This window comes from Ammospiza caudacuta, chromosome 3, assembly GCF_027887145.1.
Source record: "Ammospiza caudacuta isolate bAmmCau1 chromosome 3, bAmmCau1.pri, whole genome shotgun sequence".
Taxonomy (NCBI): Eukaryota; Metazoa; Chordata; class Aves; order Passeriformes; family Passerellidae; genus Ammospiza; species Ammospiza caudacuta.
In genome coordinates this window covers 23,326,164-23,334,617 of record NC_080595.1, presented here as the reverse complement: position 1 = coordinate 23,334,617, position 8,454 = coordinate 23,326,164, and positions in this window count along the sequence as shown.

The following is an 8,454-nucleotide window of genomic DNA, read 5'->3' as shown; positions in this document are numbered from 1 at the left end:
GATCATCCTGGGTTCACAAGCTGAGCAGGACAAAAGAGCTGGAAGCTGCTTCCTAGTGAAGATAGGGCTTTTTTGTCTGATTTGTTTTAAAGAGAGAAATTAAATGTTTGGAGGCCATAAAAGTTTTTTGACTATCTGATGCTTCCAGAAGAAGGTGGTCTGTAGAGCTGCATCTGTTCAGAGCTGGCTCAGCAGCTGTCTCCAGGGAGGAAGGCAGAAGTCATCTGGCGCAAAACACTCTGCACAACTGAAAATGACAAGCTTCTCATTCTTATGAAATGAGTCCTGGCACAGTTAATGTACACACAGAGCAGTCATCAGTGTTGTTCACTTCCAATCCCTGCAAATTGCTCAATGATTTCTTCAAGACTTGCTGAGGTAAGGAGTGAGAGGGCCAGGAGAAGGCTTGAGGTAGTGGAGGCTCAGGATCATGTTACACAGATTAGGTCCTTGTGTTAAATAAGTTGTTAAACTCTGGAGTCTAAGACCTTAGACACTGGAGACTGAAGAAGGTCTTGATTAACAGATGGTGGGAGACTCTACATTTCATTTACTGCTGTTCTAAAGCAGTGGCTTCCAACCTCTTGCAGTGTGTAAACCTCCAGTGTTTCACCTCTGTAAGTGATCTAGCAGATAAGGGCTTTTTCTTAACCACTCTTCTTCAGACTTTTAACAATGGCTGATCCTTCTTAGACAAAGCACTTGTTTTCAAATGCATCTTTTTCAATTGCTGTTCTGTCTTAAGGGACATGTTAAAAATGAAACTCCAGTCAAACTGAATCCCTTCAGCACGAAAGGTCGTGTGTAATACTCCATCCCTTGAAATGACTTCCTTTTGCTTAAATCCATGTGTTTAACCTGTTGGATACAAAATTGTTAAATTAATTAAGGTTCTTTCATCAAGCTTGTGCTCATGTGAACTCATGAGCACAAGCAGTTTCCAAGGGGCACTTTGGAGCGTTATTTTAGGAATACTCATAAAAAGCATTATTTCTTCCCAATGCCACAGTTGGTTCAATAGCTCATTCTCTCATGCCGGTGCATGAACTTTTGGAGCATAATTTTACAACATTTTCCTTGTGTTTCTTCACTCTGTTTTCAGTAAATATGGTGGTGTTCATTGTGAACTGCTAACCAGGATCAGACTTGCACTGAGGTTTTCATACCACTAGGATTTCTTACTTAGCGTTCTCAGAAGTAGCTGAATAAATTATTAGAAACAGTTCACCTACAAGATACGCTAGTTACATTTCTTATCAGAAACTTCATGCCATAATTAAGAAATGGTTAAAAATAAAACCTGCTGATGTTATGTTAGTAGTTCTTTAAGTCATGTGTTGTAGGCATGTATGATCATACGTAGAAGGTAACAAGGGGTCGTTTGCCATAATTTAAAAATCTGAAGTACATAAAGATTGAACTAGGCACTTATGAGCCCATTATAAAGTGCATTAGGAATATAATCATGGAGATTGTGACTTAAGGCTCATAGCTATTCAATCACTCTCACTTTGAACTTTGCTTTTCTATCCTGATAAAGGAGGACATTCTAATCTTGTTCAGAACAGAAAAGCTCAAAAGTGTTGCTTGATTCAAGCAACAAGAAAGTGACAGGCTTTCCTGATTATGTGGATTTTGCATTGACTTTCAGGTTGAGTACAGTTTATCTCAAGAGGATTTTCTTTGGTTTTTAAGTGATCCATAAATTGCAAGTTTTGTGGGCAGTGAAGCAGCCTTTAACTTAGGGTAGCCTATGTCCAGGGACAAGAGCTGGCCTGTGTCCATTTCAGAAAGGGTGCCTGAGGTCAGGCGGCTGAATGAAAACTGTCACTGGAGAGCTGAGCCCCTGAGCTGTTGGGAATTGAGCCTTTGCCATACCTGCCCATGGCTCCTTCCCAGCCACACCTCGCAGGGCTGCTTGGAGGAGAAGGGCAGTCAAACACACATTGTCAGTCTGCAGCACAGGCTACTCTGCACCCCCACTTACAACCCCAACGAGTTTCACAAGAGTTCACTTTGCACAGTAGTGCAATATTGCTGCAACGGTGTAGTTTTGTACAAAAGGTAACAACAGTGTGGTTTTTATGTGGATTTTTTAAAGGAGTGAAGTATTTGACAGTACCTACTGAAATTTGCTATATCCTTATGATTATCCTTAATTAAGAAAAGACTTCATAAAATTCTGAATTATCTCTTCATGATTAATAGAAAAAGATTGGAGATTTTTCAGAACTTCAGACAAGATCTTCAATTTAAGGATGCATTACTCAGCCAAAACAATGAATTAGACCCAAGTATAAATTGGGAGGATGATATATTGATACTCCTTCTTGTGGATTGTGTTAGAAAGGTTCTGGTCAGGCCTTGCAAGATGCTGAACATCTTTCTTATGTTGTAGCACTGCAGCCAGCAGGTCAGACCAGGATTGCCAGTGCCACTGCTGTTCTCTCCATCTGCTATGTTTTGCCTTTTTTTTTTTTTTTTAACTGCTGGACTTATTTTAAATTTTAGTGTCATTTCCTAGAATTAAAGAAGTGGAACATATCTTATGGGAAGAAGATAGACAAGACACACATTTCCCTTCTTACTTGAACTTTCTATGTCAATACTGTGCCTCCCAGACACAGGCTTTTGTCTTTGATTTCTCATTCACTTCAGTTGTTGCTGAAGCACATTGCTGGACTATCTGTCTCATGGTGAATGAATTGCTTTTAATTTCACAGGACTGCAGGGATGAGCTTGTGGACTCAGGTCCTTTATGTGGGACACTACTGGGTCTGATGCACATTTGCAGCCAGTTTGTAGGCATTTTTACATTCTGATTTAATTGTTGATAAGGTGGATGTTCAAATGACACTGGAATTTGTGAGAGGAGGCATTTCAGCTGTCAGTCAATGTCCATGATGGAGAAGCTTAGAGACTGGTCCTTAGAGCCCAGCTAAAATCAGGGGAGTAACCTATTTAATTTCATTCCCATCTAAAAGATCATTGATTGAGGAGAAGAAAATATTGAACATCTTTGCCACTCCACACAGGTGGCCTGTTCAAGATCCAGCTCTAAAATAATCTGGATATGGATCAAAAGTACTGATACAGAAATAGATCTTTCTGTTCTAATTCTAGATGGAGTCACCAAGCTCAAACCATCTGTCTGGGAGGATGTAGTTTGATCAGCCATTCAGAAATACTGCATTCATTGATTTCAGTAGCCAGGCATAGAAAATTGGTTTAAAAATTTGTAAGGCTGAAAGGCAAAGACCTCTGCACTAATCTGATGGGTGCAGCACAAAATCTTGGTACTGCGTGAGGTCTGGTTTGGTTGTGGGTTTGGTTTTGTTTCATGAGGTAATAAGAAACAATGCATTGCTCTCTGTAAGCTTTGTAGGGTGTTCTTGAACACGTGTTGCTTAAAAACCATTAGGGAAAAAAACATTTCTGAAGCTGTGTTAGCTTATTAGAGCTTTTCATCTGTGCAGACTGCATAGGCAGCTTGTGAAGAAGTCAGGATGCCAGACCCAGAGCTATTTGATTTTGTAGCTGCAGAATATGATTTAAATATGGCATTACTACTGGCTGGCCCATTAATGAAGTTGCTGCCAATTAATCTTGCTATACATGTAACAGTGCAGTCTGGGTGCACATTCTAACTTGAGTTACATGGTTTTAATTTGTTGAATAAACTCCAGTGGATGCTCTGTTAGGAATCCAATATTTACAGATATCATTTGTGTGTTACTTAATGAGGTATAACCCAAATCATCACCATGCAGTTCAGAAATAGAACTCAACAGCTGTAATTCTGAGAAGGAGATGCAGGTCACGAGTTCAAACCTTGAGATTAAAGGGATGACTTTTACCCTACTGTCTTTACTTTGTCATGCTTGCTATAAGTAGATGTCAAGGCCCTCTGGTTTGTGAACCACTGAGCTTATATTTCTCTGTCTTATTTTAATTATTTTTATTTTTAGTTAGTGAATCTGATCATTTGCCTCTGCTGATATTTAAGTCTTACTGACTTAAGTGGAAACAGGATTTCCTGTGGTGATTAAAACCACAGGTGCTAGGATTAAGGAAGGCCTTTTCCTCAGTGACATACAGACTAAAACTGGAATGATACATAGAAGATTAGTGTGGCATCCTCAAGGCTGACAAGCAGTTTTAGGAAAGCATGGGAGGGGATCAAACTCTGGGAGGTGTAACCATGGGGAAATTTCTTTGGCAAAGTTTTTATGAATACTTGAATCTGAACTTATTCAACTCTGGAAATCAGCTGTTGGAAGCAGAAACCTCTCTGGATGCAGCAGTGATGTCTGCAGCCTTTATGGGAGATGTGTATGTTTTTAGCATATTGGGGTTTAGGCTGTTGATGCTTCCCCTAGACCCCTAATGTCTGGCTGTACTCTGTGGAGACAGGGTGCAACTTTTCTGGAGAGAAGCTATTTTAGGAGTTGAAAAATGTGAAGAATAACATAGCACTGAAATACAGACTAATGGTGATGTTCCTTTCTGTTCCCTTTTCTTCTTTTCCATAAGAATTTTTCCCTTTTCCTTCAGATTTTAGTCATTCTGGCTTGAGGTCCTGTCTAAAGTTCCAGCGCTGTTGTCTTGGAGTTTTTCTGGTGGTCTTTGGTAACAGGTTTTTTTGGGTTAATTGCATTCTAGATGTCTTTTATTAAGCTGCAGTTTTAAACACAGACTATACACTGCTCTGTGGACATTACAGCTTTGTGTCCTTACTTGATGGTGGAAGATGATGCCATTCCATAAGTTCTCAGAGATGACACCTGAATGGCTTTTTGGATCAGATCCTGTTGACTACTCATGGCTGTTTCCACTGAAATTATTAAATCTATTTGTAGGAATGAGAACTTCTTTTTCGTATATAGATATTTATGTACGAATGTATATATTTATAAATACACAAAAATGTATGTGTGTCTATAAATAAATATTAAAATAAAAGTTCTTATTCCTGTTTGATATTTGTTCTATATATATTTAAAAGAAGTTCTGGCTCACACAAATAAATTATCTCTTTATGTATATATCAGAAGCATACCTTTGATTTGCAAGTTGACAAGTAGTTGCATGTGTATATATGGGTAGCAGTCCAGCGTGTCAAACAGCATGTTCTATAAAATGGCCTTTATCTTCTGGAACAGGAGTGCTGCAGGAATGGGCTGAGGTTGTGTGAAATGCAATCCTGGGCCAGTGGGGCTGCTTGTGTTAGTAAGGTCAGCAGGGTTTGCTCTCAAATTCATCCAGGCGTTACAGCGCGCACTAATGAAATGTGCAGCACAGGGGTATGGACTTCTATTTCACTAAGGATAATAAACAGTAAAATCTAAGGTTTTATTACAGTATATATTACAATTTTCCATTATTTGTCATCTCCTCTTTGCCTCACCTTTATTAGGTGCCACCTTGGCTCTCCGAGTTGAACCTTTATACGTGTATTTTTGTAAAAAGGAGAATTCAAAAGTTTTTTTCTCCAGCACCCTGCATCAGAATGACTGAGATTCTACACAACCACAGTTATGGCTGCAGATTTCTGTGTGTGCCACAAAGAATTAATTGTGCAATCATCCTACGCTCGTCATCAGTGTGAGAATTTACAAAAGTCACCTCTTAACTTTTAAAAGTTATTCCTCTTCCAACAATGTTCTTTAGTTTATGAAATGTGACCAGCCACCTTACTTAATGGCCTGGTCGTCAGCAGTTTTAGAAAGATTATTGCCTTTGTATTTTGCACAGCGCATTTGCGTATAACCAAAACAATCTAAAAAGAAACCACAAATTGTAAAATCCCGACCACGTAATTTTTAACTTAATAGGAAACACGAAACCTTTACATTTAGTGAAGTAACTTTCCAGGTGTCCCTGTTTTTCTAATAAACAGTCAGTGTTTATTAAAAAAAAAGAATATGTAAAAAAGACGGTATTGTATTGAATTAAAAGCACCAAAACAGATAAGGTCTGTTCTTTTCCCATAGGCACACTAAGGTCCCATTCCCACTTTCTGACTTACAAAGCTTCCACTGAGAGCAGCCCCACAGGACAAGGGAAGAGATAAATGTAAGCTGAGTTAACCTTCAGTGTCTGATAATCCCAGCAACTTTTGAAACTAACAGGTAGTCATCAGTAAAAGCTGTTGTGGAATGAATAAAAATGAAAAAGCTTTGCAAGATAAAAGACAAAACCATAATTGGGATAATAGTCACGAAAATGAACAGTAGAATGTAGAAGCAGAATTACCTCTGTAAAAGGTCATGTTATAGTTGAATTCTGTGATATAAGACTTTATCCAGCTTTGTTGAGTGCCTGCAGTTTGGTTCTGCTATTTCTGACAATTTTTGATAGCCTCTTCCGTGTGTTCCTCATTTTAGCAAGGTAAAAAATGACACCTGTTTGAGTCTAGTTTGTAGGACTTCTGTGGCAAAAAAAGCCTCCTTAAATGTGCAAGGGGGAGATTTTAGAACTAGGACCAGATCTATCATGATGTATATGTTCCAGGTATTTTCCATTTAGATTACATAATGGAAAGTCGATGTTTATGAATGTGGATGTGTATTTGAATGATTTGCCTAGCAGGTAGGTGTCCCTTCCTGGAGCAAACTGGAGCAGCTCAGGCATGTGTGGTGGGCTTCTGCAGCTGCTGGGGATTTATCCCAAGTGGCCAGGGCTTTTGGAATGGAGTATGCATGCCCGGGAAGTTCTGCATGGCAAAAACATCACCATGGTGACGTTGGGAAGTTTTAGGGAATCCAGCTTTGCTGCAGTCGTAAGGCAAAATGGAGACATGCACCTGGGTAAGCCTGACACTCCATGTCAAACTAAAAGGGTCAGAAGAGAAGCAAAGTGTTTTTCTCTGGTGAGAACAAACCCAAGATTTATATTAATTTTTTTTTCCTAGATGGTCTAAAGGACACTTAGGAATCATTGCCAAATCAGAAGGAATCCCAGCAACTTTTAAAATCTAGTCGGACTGGTTTGCTGTCAGCCTGGCTGGGTCCCTGGCAGCTTACAAGGAGAGCTTCTCTGGAGCTGGGACCCCCTGCATCTCCCTGGGCAGCGTGGCCAGCTGGGCACTGAACACATGGGGGCTGATGGCCTCTAGCAGGGCATCCCTGAGGCACAGGGTGTGTGAAAGGCACTGCAAAGGTTGGGTTGGTTGGGTTTTTGGTTTTTTCCCCCACCAATAATAAACTTTTAAGGATCAAAACACTTTGTAATCTGGTGGGTTGTTACTGCAGAGGGATCTTGAGAGATGGGGTGAGTTCCCTCCCTGAGGAGGGTGTCCAGCACTGTCCCAGTCACTGCTCTGAAACCCTCAAGGTGAGTGGCATGCAAAGCCAAGTGTTACAGGGCTGCAGTTGCTGTATAAGGAATTCCTTCATGGTTTCAGCTGTAGCTTTTGGAGGAAATAATTTAATAACCCTTTTCTTTAGAAGTATTTGCGGTTGAGGTACCTCGTGTAACGGAGCTGATTCCTCAGCTGGCTAGCAGTGGAGCTGTGAGATGTAACAGCTCGAGGAACTGTCCCCTTGGTTTTGTACAGGTGTGCTGCAGAAGTGAAACCAGCTGAGTCTACATGTTGAGCTTGCTTGTTTATTTGAGTAATTTTGGAAACGTTGCCATTCCTGACACTGCAGCTGTGTTTTTGAGGTCAGTAGGAGCAGGACATTGACATGTACGGCAGTAAAAGAGTGATGTTGTGGCAGAGAGGTTTAATCTGGCCTTGCAGGAATTCATGGATTTAAGTGGAAAGCACTATTAACTCTTGCATCATGAGGATGCAATCTTGGTTGCACATAGGGCTGTACATACCCACGTGCTGGTAAAGAATGAAGTTTATTTTAGGTCTCTGTGTGTACACATACCTGTCAAAAATATATTTCCGTAGCTCCTCCATCTCTCGGAGAATGCCATCGTTGCTGGTACCCACAGCAGTCCGAGGTTAGCTGGCCGTGTTGGCACAAGATTCCCCTGCAGCAGAGCCCTGCCAAGGCAAACAGCATGTGGCAGCTCCATGCTGCTGGGTGCCTCCATCAGCCCAGCACACAGCTGCTCACAGGAAGCACTTTTCCTTGCTGGGAAGGAAAAACTCACATTTAATTTGGGGACTGGCAGTCTCCAGCTTTGGAAAACAGTTGAAAATTTTGCAGAAAGAAGATTGTTCCTGAGGTGTGGTCAGCTGGAGGAAGCCTTTGGTGGTGTTGGGCTGGTTTGTGTCTTGCGTGATTCTCAGTGTGCTTCCAGGTCCCAGTCATGCTACCTCCTTCCTCCTGGGTGTGTTTACCCGTAATACCACTGGCAATGGCTGAGCTGTTCTTGGGAACACCTATGGCCCTTTGAGTACCTTTTGTACATCTTCCTTCATCTCTGAAAATAGAGGTTCTTCAAAAACACCCTTGCCCCACTTAGGATGATGTTATTGGAAAGTTCTGGCAAGTA